Source organism: Vigna radiata, chromosome 8 (assembly GCF_000741045.1).
Source record: "Vigna radiata var. radiata cultivar VC1973A chromosome 8, Vradiata_ver6, whole genome shotgun sequence".
In the NCBI taxonomy this organism is placed as follows: Eukaryota; Viridiplantae; Streptophyta; class Magnoliopsida; order Fabales; family Fabaceae; genus Vigna; species Vigna radiata.
In genome coordinates this window covers 32560057-32579946 of record NC_028358.1, presented here as the reverse complement: position 1 = coordinate 32579946, position 19890 = coordinate 32560057, and the positions used below count along the sequence as shown (strand labels likewise).

Here is a 19890-nt window from a genome sequence, read left to right as displayed (position 1 = left end):
CTGTGCTTTTTTAGCATTTAAAGTCTGCTAAAAAAAATAGAACTCTGTATGTACCAACCATCTGTTGTAATATGGTCCAGAATATTTAAAAAGTAATGACCACGTTTACTTGTCAAACATTTTTTTTTTAAATAATGGTTGAGTTTATTTAATATTTTTTCCTTTTTTAAATGAAGTTATTTTGATTTATGTTTATTAAAAGTTGTAGTGAAGTTATCATGAATTAAAAATTGTTTAATAAATGTTTTGTATATTAAATTTTCCATTCTCTGAGCTACCCTTGTTGGCAAACCTCATAAAAAACAATAGATTTTGGAAGTTGTACTTATTAAATTTTTGGTTTAATGGTTCAATATGTCCCAATTTTCGTCCAAAATTTCAAATAGGTCCCTTTCTTTTTCGACGTCTTAATTGAGTTCTTATTTTTGTAAAATTGAATTAAATAGGACATTTCCGTCAAATTGAGATGACGCCGTTAGAAAGGGTATGCTGACAGTGTAATTTTTTATTACGTAATATTAAAAACGTGACTGAATTGTATTTTTTTAATTTTTGAATTAAAAAATGAAATAAAGGTCCTATTTGATTCAATTTTAAGAAAATAAAAACTTAATTGAGACGCCGAAAAAGAAAGGGACCTATTTGAGATTCTGAACGAAAATAGAGACATATTGATACATTAAACCTAAATTTTTTGCATCACTTCTTATGCTACCTCGGTCTAGGAGTGTTAGGTTAGTTATTGAGATTATTAGCACCATTTTGTTCAGAAAGGAATTCTCATTTCAGATTTTTATTTTATTTTAAATTTTGTTAAAAAATAAATTAAGAATAATATTATAGTCACAATTAAGATTTGATTCAAAGATAATTTAATTTTATATGACAAAATTAATCATATAAAGGAATCACGAGTCAATTGAGTAAATTGATATTGAATATAAGATTTAAACATGTTTTAAATTTTTAAACATTTTTGGATGAATATTAAGAATATTAAATATTATTTAAATTTATATGTTAGATTTTTACTTGTAATCATTTAATTGAGGAATACTTAAACGATTCTATGTTAAGAATATATATATATATATATATATATATATATATATATATATATATATATATATATATATTGTACTGTAAAGAGGGAGACGGACGGTCTTAGGGATAGTCGGGACGACCGCCGCGCCAAAACCCGAGGAAACACGATGGTGAAGCCCGGTCTTGGCGGCGGGGACTAACCTTTGTTTATCAGAAAAACTTTGAAGAATTCACATGAAGTCCTATCAGCACGAGTTAAAACTGCATTCTCCATGCTCAATGTTCTTTGAAATCCTGAGAGACGAAACGTATATGACCTAGGCGATGAGCCCCAAGTTGCCGTAGGTACGGACCGGTAACCAAGCAAGCCATGTCGGGAGTCGGGATACCACGGTACGACGTTGTCGTGTCTGCATGACTGTCAATAATCATAGCCGGTCACAAACACGTCCATAAGAAAAACCTTGAACTCATCAGGGAAGACCGGACGGTCAAATGCGTCATTACGTTAAAAATATGCCGATCAGGGCGCCAACATACTGTGGGATCGAGAATCGCGACCAGCATCAAATCTTTCCTTGTTTGACATAATAGGGACGGCCGGCAGAGTACATAGATTAAGGTATCATAAGCATTCAAGATTAAGGTAAAACTAAATTAGCCTCAACAGGCCTGCAATTGGGCCGTGATTAAGGTTTCACTAATCATTGACCCATGAGAAAAACTATAAATAGGAGTCAAAGGTAAGAGGTAAGGATACATTGAATGCACATTTATTTCTCTTTCTCTCTCTATCTCTTCCTTTTATCAGAAAAGATAGAACACTGTCGGAGTGTCATTGGCAGGTACCGACCGGCCTTGACGCAGGAGGACAATCGGACTGGAGTTGGATCAGTGAAGGACCGGACGGTTCGGAACGGGAAATTGTGTAGGAAAGCTTGGACAAAATCCCGATCGGAACATATATATATATATATATATATATATATATATATATATATATATATATATATAATATAATATAAACAACTAGAAAATACATTCAAAACCATGGTAGATAATAACTGATTTTGGAAATACTCCTATCGAAGGCTTGTGATTCACATTATAACTAAAATAAACTGTCGTTGCATGCGTACACATTTTTAAATATATTATTATTATAATTTCTCAAGTTAAACGGTAATGAGAGGTTAAAAATGTTTAAAAATATTGAATAATTAGTAAAAATATTAAAATAAATTTTTAATTTTTGGAGATACAAGATTATAAGCACATAAAAAAGTTAAAAATTTTAAATTAACAAAAATAACTGAATTAATTTGAAAGTATATATGAGATATTATTTATGGGTTATTATTTTAGTAATAGATACATTCTTATGAGATGGAATGATTAACGAAAGTAACTGAATTAAGAAGGTGAAAAAGGTAAGCTATTAATAAAATATAAATCATTTTTAATAAAAATTTTAATTCAATTTTTAAAATATACTGAGATATTTTATTTATTTTATTAGAAGATATATTAGTAGCGTATGATGTGAACATAATTATAATTATGGACATTATTTAATGGACTTAATATTACGGACATTATTTGATGAACTTTTATTCGAGTAATATTTTTTGTCTTTAGTTTAATTGGTGTAAATATATATATATATATATATATATATATATATATATATATATACCGGATTTTAGTAGATAAAAATATTCTAATATATCATCAATTTTAAGTTTTAAGATTAAAGGTATTTTAATATTCTTAAAATTATTAAAATATCTTTAACTTTAAAAACTTAAAATCTATAATGTATTAGGGTAATTTTGTTTACTAAAACCTGTTATACATTGTTAAAATGTAATTACACGAAAGTTAGTAAATCCATATATATACATATATTAAGAATATATTTTTAAATTAATAGTAAAATAATATCTATAATTATGTTTATTAAATAATGTCCCTAATTAAGTAGAAGTTGATATAATTACGTAGGAGTTGATTAGTGACTAAAGAATATAAGAAATAAGATAAGTTTTCTTGTTTTAAAATTTATTAGTCATAAAAATATATACATAACTAAATAATGAGAAATCCTGTTTATAATATTATGTCAATCAAATAATATTTATAATATATGTCCATCAAATATGTTTATAAAATAATATTCATAATTATGTTTATTAATAATTACGTTAACGATGAAAATATGACTGAATTAATACATATTTTTTAAAATTTAAAGAATTTTTTTTTTCAATTGAAAAAAATGAGTTTGTTTCTAAGACTCATTCTCTTCTCTCAAGATGAAAAAGAATATTCCATTCAAAAACAGTTAAAATTCTAACATATTAAAAAAATTACATCTACAGTTGTAAACTGAAAATGTGATAGATTTATCAAATAATGAAACGGTAATGCGATAAATTAGGCTCAAATCTTGAGAAAAATATATACCAAAATGACAATCTTACTATCAATTTATAAAAGAATATACCAATTCAAATGACCAATCCAACACCAATTATATTTTCCATGCATTCTTCACTCCCTTCTTTCTTCTTTATGTGTAACAAAATTTTGTAATTATAACTGGTGAGATTTCATACTTCATCTTTTGTTTCATATTTCCATTTTATATTTCTAATGCATTCTTGTTATTATGAAAATTTTTATGCAGACCATTTAGGATTTCTTAGCCTTCGTATTTTTTAATCCAGGTAAAGATCTAAAAGTGGTTACTTTTGTTATTTGATTTTTTATTTTTATTATGTGCATTCTATTGACTCAAGTTCTGAGCATGAAATTGTTGTTAAATTATTGATAAATTGGTAGGGAAAAAACTTTTGTTGTAAGTTCAATTTTGACGTTATTTATCATTTGATAACGATACAGATCCTACTTCGACTGTACCTTTGGCTTTTTAAGTGATTATATGGTATTTGGTTTTGTTATTTTGTTTACTAGTTGCAATTGCAATTCCACTTAACAGAAATTCTTTTACTGCATACGAAAAGAATTAAATGCCTAATACAATATAGTGCTTGAGTGAAAGGTTGATATTTTATGGACTATAATGATTTGTTGGTATATTTATATATATATATATATATATATATATATATATATATATATATTCAGTGTTAATCAAAATAAGGAGTTGACATTATATTTAACCTAAAACTTCAAATATTAGGTTTTTGGATTTTTTTTTCTCATGTGTTTAATTTTGTTATTTATATCGAACTCTACTCATAGTTGGATTATTTTCAAGAGTTGTATCTCGGTTAGGGAATGAGTATAACACCTTTACATATCTTGTAATTTATTTGTTTATTTGTTATGTGATTTTTCATTTGTGGAATGACATATTTCAGCGATGCAACGCGTTGGTAATGCGAGGAAGGCAACCAATTCAAATCGACCTCGGAAGGAGAAGAGATTATCGTACGTTGTAAATAATGCTGATGACACAAAGGTGAACTCATAATTTCTTTGTTCTTCTTTTATACGAAAATGGGAGAATTTTATGTTTGTTTTTTTGTAACTTGCATCTTTATCCATGCAGATTGTTTCTTTCACATTTTCCTTAAACCCATTATTTTACCTTGTAGTCAATCAAGGCTTTATCGATAGTTTTTTGTGCACTCTATTGTCTTTGTCACTTTGTTCATGCACTTGGATTTTTATTTCAATGATTACATGTAATATACTCTTTTCGCATTAATCGTGCATTTTTTAAGGCAAAAAACCTTCAAAAAATTGAAATTATTCTTGGTTTATGAATTTTATATACTAACTTAAAAAAATTGTTCTTTTCGGCAGCATTCTGCAGGCATAAATTGTTTGTCTCTGCTTAAGTCTGCGCCATCTGATGGGTGTGATTATCTCTTCACTGGAAGTCGGGATAGCACGCTAAAACGATGGGCATTGGTTGACGATATTCCATCATTCTCTGCTAACTTTGAGTCTCATGTTGACTGGGTGATCTTTATTTATCTTAAGATTTTTTCTTTTCCTTTTGTTTTTAACATTTTTGGCTTTTGTATTAATTATGTGTGTAATTTGCAGGTTAATGATGCTGTTCTTGTCAGTGATAATGTTCTTGTTTCATGTTCTTCAGATACAACCATTAAGGTTTGTCGATTCTTAGTTGTTATTTGTTGTAATTTATCCTTGCTCTACTGATATGATGAAAATACATTAGTACCAATTTAGTTTTTTCGCCACACTTTTGTTTAACTTTGTTGTCGTATGTTTGTGCCAGACATGGAATGCTTTGTCCAATGGAACATGTACTAGAACACTCCGACAACACAAAGATTATGTTACTTGCCTTGCTACAGCTGAAAAAGATGTAATGTACACTTAAACTTTTTCATACTTGTTTTGAATAGGAAACGAAGAAAATGGCTTTTCTTGGTTTTGTTGTGTGCTTAAATATTTTTGTATCTTATCAAATCCATTTCTGATCTTTTAGTAGTATCGTGAATTTTAGAACACCGTGGTTGCCTCTGGTGGTCTTGGCGGAGAGATGTTTATATGGGATATTGAAGCTGCACTAGCTCCAGTTGCTAAATGCAATGGTACGATGGATGGTGATAATTTAAATGGTGCTAATGCTTCAGGAAACTCCTTACCAGTGACCACCAACTTAAGAAATAATATATCCACGGACACTACTCAAACTCAAGAATACACTCCAATTGCTCTCAAAGGGTTTAAGAAATCTCTTTATGCATTGGCAATGAATGAGAGTGGAACACTTCTTGTCTCTGGTGGTACAGAACAGGTAAAGTATGGTATTCTTATTCACGTTTTCACTTCTGGCTTCTGCTTTTACTTTGCATTATATTATATTAGATTGAATTTCATTAGCTAGGATAGTGGGGTTATTATCTTTTTCAGGTTGTGCGTGTTTGGGATCCGAGATCTGGATCAAAGACTTCAAAGCTAAAAGGACATACAGATAACATCAGGGCTTTACTTTTGGATAGTACTGGAAGGTTTGTTGATTCAACACGTTTTTCTACTCTTTTCTCCATCCCTTCCTGTAGATTAAGCAATAGTTTCTCCCCCACACAAGCGTTTGATATTGTTTTTAACATTTATTATTGCAGGTTTTGCATATCAGGATCTTCAGACTCTAGGATAAGGTAAAGTGCATCTGTATGGTGTTATAATAATTTCCTTTTATGACGTGATTGGCTAAACTCACCATTTTTCGTTATAGGCTTTGGGATATTGGTCAGCGACGTTGTATTCATTCTTATGTAGTTCATACAGATTCTGTTTGGGCTCTAGCCTGCACTTCAACATTTAGTCATGTTTACAGTGGTGGCAGAGATCTTTCAGTGAGTGCACTTCATCTCTTTATTGTGCTTAAACATTGAAGCTCGTTTGGTGATTCCTAATTGTTTTATATGTGTAGGTATACTTGACAGACTTGCAAACAAGAGAGAGTACTTTGCTCTGTACTGAGGAAAATCCTATTCTTCAATTGGCTTTGCATGATGATAACATATGGGTTACATCAACGGGCTCTTCAGTTCACAGATGGAGCGCTGAAGGACGCAACCCTCGAAAGATTTTCCAAAGAGACAATTCTCTATTAACTGGAAATTTGTCACTTTCGAGAGCAAGGGTGTCATTAGAAGAATCTACTCCTGTATGTTATATTTGTTTCTCTCAAAAGTCCAACGCGCTGATTTTATTAATTTATCTAGCTAGTGTTGTTGTATTTCTCTGGGAACACATTACACTAATTTGTTTATGTCTCCCTCTTTGGTATATCTTATTTTTTGGGATAGGAAGGAACTGTCGTCTAAAGAAATTTCTATTCACAAATCAATGTTCTCTAGTACTCTGTTTGGGACACTGATACTTTATTTTTTGGTCAAAATTACAAACATCAATAGGTTCCTGTATATAAACAACCAACATTAACTATTCCTGGTATCCCTGCAATGGTACAAAATGCTGTTTTGGATGATAAGAGGCATGTCCTGACAAAGGTAATCATGGTGTTTTCTGTTCGTGTTATTATGCAAAAGAATGTTAATATTGAGATTTATTCCGTAATCTTTTTGCCGTCTTCCATGGTGATAAATGGCTCTTTATAGGATACTTCTGGTTCAGTGAAGCTGTGGGAAATTACAAAAGGTGCTCTAGTTGAGGACTTTGGAAACGTAAGAATCAGTTTTACATTCATTTGGTAATCTTGTTGGCAGCGTATAGTAAGGAATGAGCATAGTGTTCATTTTATAATTTTCAAAGTGCAACTATAGTTAATTGGGCTCATCGGTTGGTTCAAAATAACTCATACTTTACATTTGAACTTATGTAGGTTTCATTAGAGGAAAAACAGGAGGACCTACACGAGAAGGTATTGATATTCATCATCACCAATTTGACTCAGTTATTACTTGTTCTAACTATATTAGTTTTCAGTTTTGGGGCTAGTTTTTTATTTGTTTGTTTTTCCATACTGCTACAGGTTAATAACATTCCTCCATGGTTCACAGTGGATACCAGATTTGGATGTTTGTCAGTACATTTCGACTCTCCTCAATGCTTTTCTGCTGAGATGTCTTCGGCAGATCTTAATATTGTAGGCAAGCCTAAAGATGATAAGGTAAACGAGATGTGAAGACTTAATTGAATATCAAAGGTTAATTGATTAGAGAAAGGAGTATTTGTTTATGTAAGAGTACACCTAAAAAAGGGAAAATAAGTTGTTAATGTGACAGAGACAAGGGAATAACATATGACTTGTTTGTTTGTTTAGATATAAGGAAAGAGTTTGTGACTTTTAGCTTACTGAACAGGTTAACATGGGTGAAGAAACACTGAAAGGGCTCTTCGGTGATTGGCTGAGAAAAAGAAAGGAAAGAATGGAATGTGCAGCCCCCAGTAATGGGGAGTTACTACCTGGAAAGGATATTGGTATAAGAAGTCATACAGCTTTAAGAATGGATGGTAGTTCTGAGACTAATGCAGTGGTTTATCCTCCGTTTCAATTCTCAGACATTTCCCTTCTTTCCATTATTACTGAGGGAAGCCATGGAGGCCAATGGGGGAAAAAGTTAACCCATTTAGATGGTACTGAGGATGAAAAAGACTTCCCAGGGTGGTTTCTCCAATGCGTATTGAATAATTCGTTACCTTCTTCTAACGAAAATACCAAGTAACGTTTGTGTCTGCCAAGAAGAAAACTTGTTTGCAGATTATGCCAATTTTGCGTTTATTCATTGTTAGAGTATGCAAACTTTTAAGAATGATGCATATGATTGATACAAGTTGTAAACATTCTGTTTCTAACTTGTATGATGATACTACAGTATTATTTCCTTTAATTAGAAAAAAGAAAGACATTATTCATTTCTCTAGGTGTGTTCTGATGACTGGACAAAATTAACTCTACTGTAATGAATTATTAATTAACAAAGACAATAACTGTAGTGACTTGACCTAATCCATCTTAAGTTTTGATTAGATTAATCTATTCGTCTTTCAATCCGACAAAATAGTTTAATTAAGTTTATTTAAATTATTTTCAGTTCAATTAAGATAAATTATTTTTTAGTTCACTATAGGTTATTTTGTTCGCTTATGATTTTAACTTTTGAGAACTTGATATATATTAGGAAAAACCAAAATATGATGCTAACATGTAAAATATGGTGATTGTAAGACAAATCAAGTTGCAAGTTTTTATGATTGTTTGTTTTTTCGACCTTACTTTGGTTATGTGTATTTTCATAGCACCTATCAATATTTCTTACCTTTCTAAAACTTGTGGAAATCTTTATGATTATTCGATTTTAAATAACATAAGTTTACGATTTGTTGAAAGTTGTCAATGTCATGAAGCCTAAGAATAGTCGTAGTGGAGAGCATGTTGGTCATTGAAAAATAATAGAAAAATGTATTAAACACATAATTGTAAAATAAGGGTTGTGTTGGCAGTGAACAAAACAATAATGGAAAGAACATTTGAAAGAAAATATATATGAAAATGATGTGAGTGTGGAAAGGAACTAAGTGGTGTTAATTTATTGCTACTTTGACAGACTTCACCGTTGCAAAGATGCTACAACATGGAGGTTTTAAGGCTGGAAAATCCTTTTCCATCACTCATATGTCACGACATATATGTTAATACCTCTGGGAGGAGATTACGAATTAGGAATTTGTTGTATATTTATAACCTGTACATTTGTTACAAAGATTAATTTGGAGGGTGGAATTATTTAGGATATTTATTAGCCCAGGACTGTTTTGATATTCTTGTGCTTCAATTCTTTTCCCCACTAATCTATCATTTTGAAATTTAAATCATTACCCTTAGATTTTTTATTTTTTTTTCAGAGTTCCCATCTTTCTCATAAAAATTAGTCAAATGTATTGCACAGTTTCTTATTTAATTTTTAATTACATTCCTGTACGTAAAAGAGAAATAAAAAAAGTACATGGTCAAGATGTCCATTAGACCTTGATAATGGCAAATGTTACCATTATCTAAGTACATGGTCAACTTTTCTTTAACTTATTACTTGTTTAAATATTCTCTTTTATCTTATTTTAGTGTTTATCTATATTTTGGGTTACATTATGTAAATGATATTTTAATCTCCTGTTTTTTATCCATTTTGATGTTAGAAAGACCCTCCATTGCATTGAAAAGTCTCGGCCAACCACAAAAACAAGTAACTCTGCACAAAAGGGAAGTAGAAACGTTGGTGCTGAGCACTGCCCTTTGACGAGAGTGGCGCCCAGGGCGTTGGGGCCTCAACGCTGGGTGTCCATTTTCCAGAAAGCTGGCGCTGAGTGCCCATTTCCTAGAGCTGAGCGTTGGCAGTGCTGATGTGACAGATCTGCTTTATTTAAGTCGAGAACGAGAAGCGAAAAGTGTCTTTGGTAGTTTAAAGGCTCAATTTCACTCAAAGGAGAGCTTGGAGGGATGCTAGGGTTTGTGGGAACACTCCCTTCTTCCTCTTAGGGTTCTTCTTCTTCTTCCATGAGCATTTTGTAAGCTTAAAGGCTCTCTATGGAAATGGAGAGTCAAACCCATCTTGTTGGGGTTAGTTGTAGCCTTTGAATTCTTGTGTAATTGTTAAATGTTTTGAATATATATATGCTTTTGCTATCAATTGCTAGTATTCTTGTTTCCAATCTTAAAGTTTGCATGCAATGGGGACGTTCATGACATGATTTTGGAATTTCATGGGTTATGGGGACGTAAGATGAAACTAGAACTGAAACAAGAGTCCTTGTAGTTCCTTGATTCTAAGGATGGAAGATGATTCACATGTTGTCTTTGATCTTAGTTCTTAATGCGAGTTTTACTTGTTAATTAATCAAGGGATTGATAGTTAATAGCTAGGCTTTTTCACCTAAGGGATTAGGGTTTGAGTAATTTTGTGGATTGACTTTAGTAATTTGATGGAGAGGAGATGAAATTTTGTATGCCCAAGAATGAATTGGTGAAACCTAACCTTAACAATGTCATTTCATATCATTTCTAGTCCATTCCATTCTTAAGTGTCTTCAAACACCAAAGTCCAAACTTGTATGGTTGAAATTTTATCTTCTTTGCACTTGTTCCTCAATTGATATGTTGTTCTTGAGTCTACATGAGTTGTTAATAGTGCAATTAATTAGTATTACACGAGTCTCTTAAGAAACGATATTTGGTCGTACCATTTTATGTTACTTGAACAATTTGGTACACTTGCCAATGAGTTATTAGACCTCTCAATATATAATGTGGGGTGGTGCTGAAAAATATATACGTAAAAAAGTTCATAGTAACAAGATATCAAGTTTATAGATTAAGATTAATTTATGGATAATATTTTAGAATAGAAAAAAGATTTTATATGAAAATGAAAAATAAAATGCAAATTTGTGTATACATGAAATATTTTTATTCAATCCAAATCTCAATATGGTATAGACAAGGTTGGGTTACACTTCAATTAAGTTAAGCTAAGTTAATACTATGTTAAGTGAGTTAATATGGATAAAATTAGATAAAGTCCAGATTAGACTGAAACAAATTAGGTCTAGGTCAGACTAAGTTAGGGTTAGATAAATTAAGATAAAACACAAATTGATACAAGTCCGCATTAGTCTTAGTCCGATTTTCTACCAGTCAAGTTAAGTTGAGATGAGTTTAACTCATGTCGAGACAAGTTAAATTGATCTATGTTGGCCAAGTTGGATAGAACTTAGGTTTGTCCAAACTACACCCATGTTGGCCAATTCGGGTAAGCTTTATGTCTGTCTAAATTGGAACCAAGTCAATATGGATAGAGTTGAGTCAAGCCTATGTCAAGTAAGGGTCATGCTAGAGCCAAATCAAGTGGAGTCATAGTCAAGTGAAGGTTGAATTAATATTTTGTAGAATTGAACTGAGTTCACGTTAAATAGGTCAAGTCAAGTTGGGCCATGTATGGTCGAGTTAAGTTAGACACACCTCAATTCAGTAGGATAAGGTCCACTCCATGTTAAGTTAAATAGGACTATGCCTGGATGAGTAGAGTCAACCTATATTAATATGAACCTAAGTTAGGCTCCGAAAAGTAAGACCCACATCAGATTGAGATAAGTAACACTCACATTGAATCGGGTAAAATTGGATCCACACAAAACTGAGAAAAATTGTGGTAACATCAAATTGATTGTAATCAAACCCATGTTAACCAATTAGAATCTAATCAATATCAAGTGTGATTCAAATGAAACCATATTAATGAAGATCAAACTCGTGTTAGACAATATCATGTTGAAGTCATGTTAAGTCAAGTAGAATTAGGTAAGTCGGTTGAGTCCTAACCTTTTAATTAATTTGTAAATGATTATAATTAATTAGAAACCTATTTATAACTAATTTTAAATATTCAGATTTTAATTTACAATTTTAAAAATTTTATAAACTCACACAATACTAAAAAATATTTAAAAGTTAATTTATGTCTTATAGATTAAATTCACTTTAATTTTAATCCTATACCTCACGTTATGTAAAATGTTTAAAGATTAGAGATTTTTCACTCCATTGATTTAGTAAAATGAACAAAAGAAGAGTTAAGGATGTATTAAATTGACCCCTGAACCATTCATTTAATACTTTCATATTTTGTTGTGACTGTGTAAATCTGATAAGTGGCACTGTTGCTGGTTGCTTCCATTGATTTTATTTCATCATGGACCTGTTAATCTAAATTTAGAGATGACAACAACAACTTTGTGATATGATGAATAAACTAGTGAAGTCGCACTAATGGAATAGGTTACTAGTAATTTATTAAATTGAGAGAAGTTTTTGAAGTGTAGATTTGCACAGATTCTTCGAAAATGAAATCCATTCAAATTCTCCTTTTTTGTAGTGGTTTTTCCACTTTACATGATTCTCTTTACGTAGTAGAAAAACAATGGCAGTCACTAAAACCACTAGCTTGGAATACGATTCTTCTTCTGTTTCAGAAGCGGCATATAAAGATATAGTGAATAATGTAGTAAGAAGATGAATAAAATCCACACAAGTCATAAGTAGCATATGATTCTCTTATCGATAAGTTTGAATCTTCTGCATTCATGTCGAAACGCAAAGTTTGAGCATCTTTATTTCCTTATATAAAAGGGGAAGTTGAAGGAGATTTAAGTTAAAAAGCAAAGGAGAGAGGCATGGCTCTGTTTGGTTTCAGGTACCAAAGCGCTACCATATCAACCTACAACACTAGCAGTAGTATTGTTAGAAGTGAAACTGTCGCAAAGCCATTTTCTCCTTTCGTCCCCAAATATAACACTGCTGATGAGTACGTTGGGAACAAAAAATTAGTTCCAGTTCGTAGGAGACCTTATGAGTACGAGAGCGATGATGAATGGAAGCATCAACGTCCAACAAACCCTTCTGCTTCCCCACGTCAACTTGATTCTCCAAGGTCCATTCCTGTTACTTCACCTCACTCCGGCCACTTCTCCCAGCCCAAGCCCACTGCTACTGCCGGTTATGCTGACCCCGGAGACTTCAACGCCAAAGTAAACTACAAGCCCAAGCCCACTTCCACTCCACTTTATGATGATGGTTACGGTACTGACTATGGAGATTACAACAACAGGTACAAGCCCAAGCCTACTTCAGGTCCTGTTTATAATGGTGGATACGGTGCTGACTATGGAGACTACGACAACAAAGAAAGATACAAGCCCAGACTCTCTTCCGCTCCGGTTTATAATAATGGATATGGTGCTGACTTTGGAGACTACAACAACAAAGAAAGGTACAAGCCCAAGCTCACTTCAAGTCCGGTTTATAATGATGGATACGGTGCTGACTATGGAGACTACAACAAAGAAAGATACAAGCCCAAGCCCACTTTTAGTCCAGTTTATAATGATGGATATGGTACTGATGAAGGGGACTACAACAACAAAGAAAGGTACAAGCCTAAGTCCACTGTTGTTCCCGTTTATAATGATAGATATGGTGCTGACTACAATAACAAAGAAGGGTACAAGCCCAAGCCCAGTAACACTCCTGTTTATAATGATGGATACGGTGCTGATTATGTAGAATACAATAACAAAGAAGGGTATAAGCCTAAGCCCATGCCCAGTGGCACTCCTGCTTATAGTGATGGGTATGATGCTGATTATGGAAACTACAACAACAAAGAAGGATACGGTGATGGAAACTACAAGCCCAAGGCCAGTGGTAGTCCTGTTAAAAATAATGGATACGGTGATGACTATGGTACCGACAACAATAAAGAGAGGTCCAAACCTAAGCCCACGGAGAGTCCCGTTTACAATGATGGATATGGTGGTGACCACGGTAATTATGAATGGTCGAAACCCAAGTCCATTCCTGTGTATAAGAACAACGGATATGGTGTCGGAGGCGCAAGTCCAACTGGAGGCGATTATGGTGGCTATGGTAATTACCCGAACAAGGTGGTTGGGCCCGGGCCTAAAAGCATGGAAACACTAAGAAAAGGGACTCCAATAAGTAAGCCGATGAATGATATTGACGAGGCCATAGAGTTGTTGAAGAAAGAAGGTGCAATGATAAATGGAAATGAGAAAAAGATGAATCTGGTTGAAGAAACTGAAAAGCTAAAAAAGATTGCGACGAAAGCGCCTGAAACTCCAGCGAAGGGAAACTCGAGATTTTCATCGCAACGACCACTCTTTAATTTCAATGATTATGGAGTGATCGATCACAAGGAGGCTGAGCGAAGGTTTAATGGCATGACAATCTAATTAATAATTACCAATATCTATGTCTTCAGTGTGCTTTGTTTTATATGTGTGTATTCCTGTTGCCATTGCTATCTATAAGTATATGTGTACGTACTTGGTTTTAGTGCCAGCAAAATGTCAGACGACTATATATTATAGATGTATGGATTAAATAAAACATGTGGACTGTTATTTAAATAATCAGTCTTACTTATATATATATATATATAGATATATGTTATATTGTAATCTTCTAGTCTTACTCCAAAATTACAGTATCATCTCCTCATCCATCAATATCTCATTCTTACAATTTCAAAGTAAACAAAGTAGAAAAAATAAATTAATATATAAAATATTAATATCAAATAATATTTGTCATACCCCATTTAAATAACCTCCTTAGTGAGGTATATGTGTCGCCGTCCGGTTCTTCCTTGGTGAGTGGGAGACAAACTCTGCCAACCTTTTAATTCCCTTCCCTCGTGATCCGTGCAGTATCAGCATAGCAGAAGAAACCCCAGGGAGTGGAAGTCAGGTGTCACGTTGGAGTTGGCCGACCGTTCGGATTGGAGGCAGTATATAAGGTGGGAATGAAACCTGACGCCACTTTTGCATGCAATCTTTTTCTTCTTCCTCAAACTCAACCTTCTGAAAATCTCAAACTCTCCTCCTTCTCTCTAAAACCTCCCTACCTTCTCTCTAAAATTCTAACCCATTTACTGTTCCGATCACCCTTCAGATCACGTCTGAAGACTCCTAGTGGGTTCCTCTCTCACTTAAACTGTCCGGTTTCTAGCTTGAATCAGACTTTGGAAAGCCTTAGAAGGGATAGTTCCTACTAACCTACTTTCAAAGACTTAGCTGGAATTAGAGGTAAGGGAAGCTTATAAAGTTTAATTATGATTTTCTGTATGGTTTGAATATGTGCCTGATTTAATGCATGTTTGATATCTAAAGTATGTTGCTTGATTTCTTATGATTGGAATATGGTATGTTGTTGTATGAGTTGTATGATAAGTATGAACTATAAATTCTACACTGATAAGAGTATGTATGAAACTTAGAGAAAATGTGAGTCTGAGATCGAAGGTCATTAGGACCGTTCGGTCCTCCCTTTTTCCGTTCGGTCTGTTCGGACTGATCGGCCTAGTGTGTTTACTAGACTTAGTTGATTTCCTTCAATTATTTCATCGACATATACTTAAGAACGTTGGTCGTAAACCAAACGTTCGGCCTTACAAGTGTTCTGCCTTAGGTTGGCACTTAACATATGAAACTTACAAATATGATATTCTTCCTTTGACACCGTCCGGTCACTTAATGGCTGAATGGTCTGGTAAACCTTTAATTATTGAGACGTCCAGTTTACTTGACTAAAGCCCTTTTTCTTCTTTAAAGAGTTCGTTCTTTCTCAATTCGTCCGGTCTGATAAGTGTTTGGTCATAGACCAACCTTTGACCATTTTAATGCCTATTTTATGATATTTTGCCAAACCGTTCGGATGACTATCATCTATAGTAAATCCTTAAGTTATGGTCCCATCCTTTGTCAAACCATCCTAGCAACCAATTGACGTTCTTCTGTTATTCAGTATTACCTTTGATATGACCGTCCGGACACTTACTTGAATTCTTGGTACTCAGCTTCCCCTTTCGATTAAACCGTTCGGTCACTATTGGTTATGATTCGGTATTGGGTAATTGGTACACCTCTCAACACCCTAACAGTTTGGAAGTAATAATGAACATTTGGTTGAATTTGACTAAGTAAGAGAATTTCACTGGCGGAATAACTCATGAATTTGGTAATGATTGGTAAAGTATGAATGTGGGAATGACTCAGGCGTCGTCCTTGATCCTGATATTCCGTGAGGGCGTTTCCTCAGGTAGAGGAAGACCACTCATGTGTGGGAATGGCAGGAGGTCCGCGGTTATATGAGTAGATAACCGTTTGAGGACTAACCTCGGGTGGCAACTGATAAAGGAAAACAGTTACTACACCACACCGGGTGCTAGGGACGACCGAGCTACATGTTCATACCATTCGGACAGTGTCTTAGTGGTCGGTCATGGTTAAAGAAATGTGGTATGCATGTATAGGAATTGTATGTTGCTTGATTGATTTGGAGTGTATTGTACGTTTACTTGTATGATGAATTGATAAATTAAATTTACATAAGCTTACCCTTATCCTTTGTGTCTTTGTCTATGTTGCCGTTCGGTATCTGACCGTTCGGTTATCCTCTTCATTGCAATGATCATCCTTTTGGGTGTGAGCAGAGGATAACTTGGAAGATGTTTTGGGGGCTACTCTGGAGGACGCTGTGCCGGCTGAGCAACCCGTGGAGGCCGTGCCTGAAAGTTATGCCGGACCGTACAATCCTTAGTGTAGTTGTTTCCATTGCCCAGTGTTTTGTAGGGTCCAGTATAGGAATCTTTTGAATTTTTGGCCGTTCGGTCAATGTATTGTATTCAAGACCGTCCGGTCTATATTGTAAATACTGTATTTAACACGACTATTGTACAGTTTTAAATTTTAATGATATTATCCTATCTCTTTCACCTCTATGCATATTCACCACTGTTCTCACTTATTATTCATGTTAACTCCGAGCAATGAAGTATAACTTATGTTATTTATTGGGATGTTACAATATTAAGATTGGATCATTTTCAAAAGACTATAGTTTGAATACTAGAAACAAATACTTTTCATATTTTTTAGAAAAATATCCATAATATATTTGTCCGTCAAATTATTTATAGAAGAATCTCTTATTTTTATTCCACTTTAATATATGATATAAAATGTATGTGGTGCAAGTTGTTGCGCACTCATCATCAACTTCTTACCACTTCAAAGCCTTCTATATATGATTCAGAATGTTAATAGTGTTTAGATATAATTCAATACTTATACTTGTTACAAGTGGGTTCTAGGCTTAACTCAACCCCACAAAACCGGCTTGTAAGGAGAGGTTTGCACCTCACTTATATATTATAAATTGGCCTTATCTCTAGTCGATGTGGGACTTCCAACACACCCCCTTCACGCTGAGGTATAAACATCTCGTGCGTGAGATTAGACTTTTTTAATGGGTGGTCCGATAGCGACCCGATAGCGGGTGGATCAATATGCCCAACGACAACAGAAATCGCTAGGATGAGCTCCAGTCATGGCTTTGATACCATGTTAGAAGTGGACTTTAAGCCTAACTCAACCCCACAAAACCGGCTTGTAGGGTGAGGTTTGCACCCACTTATATACACTTAAATGACCTCATCTCTAGTCGAGGTGGGACTTCCAACACACCCCCCTCACGCCGAGGTATATACATCTCGAGCGTGAGATTAGACTTTTTTAATGGGTGGTCCGATAGCGGCCCGATAGCGGGTGGATTTTTTTTTTTTTTTTTAAAATATAATATAACTAAATATAATATATCTGACACTCCTCTTGTATGTACCAAGCTTGTTACTAAAATAATCCATAAAAACTTGGTGAAAATATCTGCTTCTGCACTCCACAGACACCAAATTGCTAATGATTTGCAAGACTACATAGAAGAAAAAATACCAACCCAAAAGACTCCCCATGAGCAACAAATTTGGGAGGTTGCTCCATGTAAATCTCTTCTTGCAAATCACCCTTGAGGAATGCCACCAGTGGATAAAGAGGTAATTGTTGGAGAGCCACCACGACTATAAATAAACTAACAACAAACCATCTTTTCCATGGGAAAAAGCATATATGGACGGGTCAAACGCAACAGTGATAAAAAAGAGGTCAGAAGAGACAGTAGCGGAAGAAGCCATGGATGAACAGGATAGAGAAATTGGTTGAGACGATCAAAACTGTGTGATCATCGGTTGAAACTTAAACTCTGATAGTGGCATCGATAGACAACAACGGTAGATGATGGCGCCACCGGCAGCGGTAGATGGCCCGCCGCCGGCAGCGACTGATGTAGTGGAAGAGGCACCAGAAACTTTTACCTTAGAGGAACCTTAGGCTCTGATACCATATTAGAAGTGAGTTTTAGATATTAGAAGTGAGGCCTAACTCAACCCTACAAAACCGGCTTGTAAGAATGAGGTTTGCACCTCACTTATATATTATAGATTGGCCTTATCTCTAGTCGATGTGAGACTTCCAACACACCCCCTTCACGCTGAGGTATAGACATTTCGTGCGTGATAGTAGAAATTGGGTGGTCCAATATTGGCCCGACAATGGGTGGAATAGAAACAGAAATGTTCACTTAGAACTCGCTAGGATAGGCTTTAATCATGGCTCTGATACCATGTTACAAGTGGGTTCTAGGCCTAGAACCCACTTGTGATATGGTATCAGAGCCATGATTAAAGCCTATCCTAGCGAGTTCTAAGTGGACATTTCTGTTTCTATTCCACCCATTGTCGGGCCAATATTGGACCACCCAATTTCTACTATCACGCACGAGATGTCTATACCTCAGCGTGAAGGGGGTGTGTTGGAAGTCTCACATCGACTAGAGATAAGGCCAATCTATAATATATAAGTGAGGTGCAAACCTCATCCTTACAAGCCAGTTTTGTAGGGTTGAGTTAGGCCTCACTTCTAATATCTAAAACTCACTTCTAATAATACTATATTCACACAAAAATATTATTATCTCCTTGAAAATCACTGTCTCCCACAAAACTATCTATAAAAATAATTAAACATTTTTCCATCAACATCTTGGAAGGCAAATTTAAATACATAACCATATCCATTATTATTATTATAATTTCTACACAGACTTTTTTTATACCATATAACATTTGTGGAGTTTAAATGTAATATTGGTTGGTCTTATCTTGTTTGAAAGCTATATGTAAGTGTTGAGTACTTAAATTATTACAATAATAAAATATTCAAACTTTAGTAGTACTTTATGTAGATGAAAATATGAGAAATTGATGATAAATTTTTGTAAATCGTTGAATATGTGTAAGGATAAACTTTACTTGCATTTGAATAATAATTTATATTTAAGACTTTGATAATGAATCAAGTGTTGATGTCAAGTGAACTTATTAATTATCTTTGTATAATTAAGTCTTTAATGGTTGCTTTTGAATACATTTTATGTAGTATTTTCATGGTCACGATGAATTAGAGGTTCCAAACCTTTGAAGAGGTGAGATTCCATGTTAGGAACCTTTAGTTAAAAAATTATTGATGTTGTACACGATAACCAAAAATATTAACTTACACTTATTTTATAACTTATAAGTTCTCACTTCTATGTTTTATTTATGGACAATAATATTTTGAGAACATTTTAACATTATTCATGTCTCATTATGATTGGTTTAAAATTATTTTACAATCAATAATAATGATCATAAAAACTACTATGAACTAATCATATAATAACACGTAGATGGTATTAAAATATTGTCAAAGTATCATTATCCTTTATTTAAAATTGTATATGATAATCATTTTGTATAATTAATCAGAATGATTTTTTCTAAAAATTATGCAGTGACTATTTATCTATCTCTTTTTATATATATATATATATATATATATATATATATATATATATATATATAT

The 19890-nt window shown here is 33.6% G+C and overlaps 1 pseudogene; it reads left to right on the top strand.

The window, feature by feature from the left end:
* The first annotated feature begins 4432 nt into the window (after positions 1–4432).
* On the top strand, positions 4433–8392 carry LOC106770546 (annotated as a pseudogene).
* Positions 8393–19890: the final 11498 nt, after the last annotated feature.